This window comes from Gossypium raimondii, chromosome 6 (assembly GCF_025698545.1).
Source record: "Gossypium raimondii isolate GPD5lz chromosome 6, ASM2569854v1, whole genome shotgun sequence".
Classification (NCBI taxonomy): Eukaryota; Viridiplantae; Streptophyta; class Magnoliopsida; order Malvales; family Malvaceae; genus Gossypium; species Gossypium raimondii.
In genome coordinates, this window is record NC_068570.1 from 1,465,583 (window position 1) to 1,469,982 (window position 4,400).

Consider the following 4,400-nt stretch of genomic DNA (forward strand, 5'->3'; position numbering starts at 1 on the left):
ATAAATAGAATGATCTATAATTAATTTATCAAATACGAAAATTAAATAAAAACATAATAAACAATTGAAATAAGGGAGAATTGAGATTTTACGAAATGTTGAGGCCTGTGAAACATAGTTTCCTTAAGATAGATTCGGCCGCTCCTACGGTACTTGAAGAAACGTTGGTCGAATGTCTCCCAGGATACAACAACAACAGTGATCAAAATAGTAGCATATCTAGAACGTTTGAAAAATACGGAGAGGAAAAGGAAGAGTTTTGAATTGAACAGAATTTCGGTAGAAGAAATTATTAGAATGTGTGTATAATCCTACAGAATACACAGCCTTTTATAGGCATTTAGGATAGTGAAAATTTGGAAATAATCATAAAATCTGCCATTAAGGAGTAAAAAAAAATCAATTTGATTTAAAAATTATATCAAATCAGATACTGTCCATATATAAGCAGATTATGTCTGCTGAGGAAAATAAATTCGTGTTCGGCTTAAAATATTTATAAGCCCATTTGGGCCTGACTGATCCGAACATATCGTGTCGTTCACATCGTGCAGGTGCGCCCCAACTCCGTCGGGTTTGGACCTGCACCCCCTGCGCGTGAGACAAGGTTATAAACTTAGTCATTCAATTACCTTTTAAGAGAGTTTACATATATAAACACATCTCACACTTGGTAATTAACTTGGTTATAAACTTGGTATTTAAATAATGTGAGATCTAAGCTTTTACTTTTCCTCAACAATATTTCCAAGTAGCTTACTTTGAGCATTAATTGCTCATTCATCACTCACCCATTTTGGGCATATGATATACTGTTGTAAAGGTCTCATGGAGTAGAATATGAAACCATAATAATATGATTCAACTCTCCACCTTTACCTATTGAGAATGTAGGAGCCCAATTTTGCCTGGGCCAATAATAAAACAAAACCAAAAATAATAATATAACAGTCTATTTACAAGGCTCGAGAGCCCAAAGAAATATTACAAGCCCAAATGCAAAAAGAGGCCCAATGGCACAAAAACTTATTTTTTTTAGGAAAGTCAGAAACCTTAAGGTTTCTGCGCACTGCCGCCTTCACCATGTCAACACGAACGCCGCTCGAGGCTTGCCACCATTTCACCAAAACAGCAAGGGAGCGCCTTTCCCCACTGTTGACTCCACCGCCACCTGCAAAAAGGAAACACAAAGACAGAAATAGTAGAAAAACAATGAAAAATAACCGTGTATAATCGGCTATAAAAGCCATCACAACAGCATGTATTTTTTCACGGAGAGAAATATACACACGAACAAGCAATCAAAACATAATACAAAAAAAAACTTCAAAGGTGACTCTTTTTTTATCTACTATTTTTTAAGAAAACATAAAGTAAATATAATTTTTTTTACTTGAACGTCGCTTCGTATTCCACCTTCGAGAGTGTACAAGGACACCGTCCCCGATGAAAGACAGTTCTTTCCAGCGTAATGCCTCCGAATCGTCTTCGTTTCGCCTGAGGACCACGTCGGAGAGGAAGGTGCAGGGAACCCACCAAAATACAGAGAAATCGAAAGGTTTTTTTTTCTTTTGTTTTCATGGGGCTTTAGGTGATATTAACCCCAGATCGGGGTTTTGGGGGTCAAAATGGCAAAAATGGGAGTTGGCCCATGTTTTCTGGCCACTAGAGACGGCGGTTCTCGTTGTCGATGATTCGTGGCCGCCGCAAGAACTCTCCAAACCTCGGGGCTGGACATGGGAAGGCAGAGAGAAAAAAAGGTGTCAAATTTTATTTTTTTTAATCCTGGTTCAAAAATGAATTTTTTGGATTTTATTTGGCATAGATAGGGACATTATACGGCGTCGTTTGGGGTAGGTCTCAGAAGCCCCAAAATGACGTCGTTTTGATGCAACCCGAGGTTCGACCCGAACCACCTCTAGGATCCACGTGTTTTTTTCCTGGGGGTATTTGCAACTTTAGTCCTTTCGCGTTTTGAGTTGTTTTAATTTAGTCCTAATTTCACTATTCTTTCTTTTAGAAATTATGCCATTAAATTTTATTCCGCTTTCAATTAGTCCTCGGTTCGCTGATCTTCTGGAGAAAGGACGCGTGTCCTGAGGATCGAAATAATTGCTTATTCGGTCCGGGTCTATTTTCGCATTTTTCATTTTAGTATTTTTTGTACTTGTTTTATCACAATTTATGCTTTCAATTTCATTTTAATTCTGATTCAGTCATTGGTTTATTTAATTTCAATCTTTCATGAATTTTTTCATTTATTTATTTATTTCTTTACTCTTTTGTATTTAAAATTTATATTGTCCTTTATTATTTTATTTGCACATTTTGTTACTCCTATTATTATTATTATTATGAATTGGTTTTATTATTATATTTATATTATTGTCATTTACAAGTATGACATTTTATTTTCAGTATATCATTATTCCATTTTTATACACTACCATTTCATTTTAGTTTGCTATAATCGTGTCACGAATCGCGTTTAAATATATTTATCCATTTTTGTACTATACCCAAATAAATTAAATATACATTGATTTAAATGTTACATTTGTTATTACTCGATGAAGGAAATTTTAAAATTAAGGCAATGTTCTGTATTAGGAGATTCGAGAAGTTATACCCTAACTTACGGAGTTCGACTTTCTCTTTGAACCTAGATAACTGAACATCCTTTTTAAAACTAAAACACATGAGATTTAAGTAGTGATTAAATGATAGGCAAGCTTATTTTCGAGGATTCAAGATGTTGTGTCCTAACTTACGGGACATGATCTTTTCTTTTTGGTTACCTCGAGATAAGGAGGTCTTTTACACATGTTTTAATTTACTTAAGTGATTTTAATTAAAATATCATCATGCAAGGAGGGATCGTATTTTAAATTCTCTTCAAATTTTCATTTCTCAACGCTAAGACATCAAGTAATCAATTAGGTACCAATTTTAGGCGTCACGAGGGTGCTAACCCTTCCTTGTGCGTAATCAACTCTCGAACCCATTTTCTGGATTTTGGTAGACCGAAAAACATTGTTTTAGTAAATCAAACCTCTTATTAAAACGATCAAATTACGAGGTAATCTAATCACACCTCATGAAAGTGATTGGTGGACACTATTTTTGTTTTTTAAATAAAAAGTCGATTTCAAAAAGGTTTCGACAGAGAATATGCCTCAAAGTTCTCTAGTTTTTTCCAACAGGTATTTCGATTGACATCGGCATTGTTGTCAGTGCAGGAAGATGTGGGTTTGAGTGTATTGAAGCGCATTATTCTCTTATGAGGAAAAACTATATATAATTCTAAACATTGTATAAAAAAGATTAAATAGATTGTCTTGTCGAGTTAATGACATCAATTTCGGTCAATCACATGCGCTAAATGACTTAACCTTCACGCACTCCAAGAAGATTCTCAAATATTCAGTTGGTACATGATATATGGAAAAACGAGTAGCCATCAATTTGACAAATCATATTACCTTAAGTTAGCCAATCACACGTGTAAGATGACTTGGTCTTCATGCACTCTCTAGATTGAGCTCATTGATATGATCCATAATTGAAGTATCTTTAACCATCCGGGTTGAACAAATGGTATATCAGATGCATCTTGTTCGTTGTAGATGAGGCTTTTCGTATGTGTTTGATATCGTCTTCATTATATCAGTCGTTGTTGTTTCCTTCTTGATGTTGTACGCAACGTTCTTATCCAAATTCAATAGAATAGTTCATAAGGCTTTTCCATTTAGTAATGACCATGTGGGCAAGATCAATATTTTTTAGGTTTTTATCTCGAATAAAAACTCGTAGCTTCTTTTGATGCAAATAATCATTCACCTACGTCTTCAAGAAATCAAAATCAACACTTTCAAATTTCTCAATTCTTACTTTGTCAATACCATACAATTATCATTCTCACTTCTCTTTTTTAACCTGAAGCTCTGATACTATTTTTGGGAAATGAGACCTTAATCTAAATAAATAAGAACACTAAATTTACATGATTTAGGTAAAAACCTCCTACGTCCGCGGTTGCACTATGCTTTTCACTATGAAAAAGAGAATTCCACAAATCACAGTCAAATTATTATTGTCATTGGTAGTTTCCGTTAAAATTTGTCAACATATTTATTTAACATTAATCATATGCTACATTATATAAGGGTAGCCTAATCAACATGCTAAATTGACAAATTTTGACGAAAAATACTTACGATTTTAATGATTGAATTGAGATTTTAAATAAAAAATAGGAGGACTTAATTTTAACTTTTTAAGTACAATGATTTAATCTCAAATTTTATCAAAGCACAATGATTAATTAACATAATATTTTAACAAAAAATCAAAATTCTAACTAAACTCGATTTATTCATTCAATCATGTTTAAAACATTG

General features: G+C 33.6%; 1 long non-coding RNA gene across 1 annotated transcript; it reads right to left on the reverse strand.

The window, feature by feature from the left end:
• Positions 1–274: 274 nt before the first annotated feature.
• LOC128041821 (uncharacterized) lies at positions 275–1,965 on the reverse strand. Its single transcript, XR_008196690.1, has 2 exons — positions 1,053–1,965; positions 275–591 (listed from the first exon to the last, which is right to left on the reverse strand). It is a non-coding gene; the product is annotated as an uncharacterized LOC128041821 (long non-coding RNA).
• Positions 1,966–4,400: the final 2,435 nt, after the last annotated feature.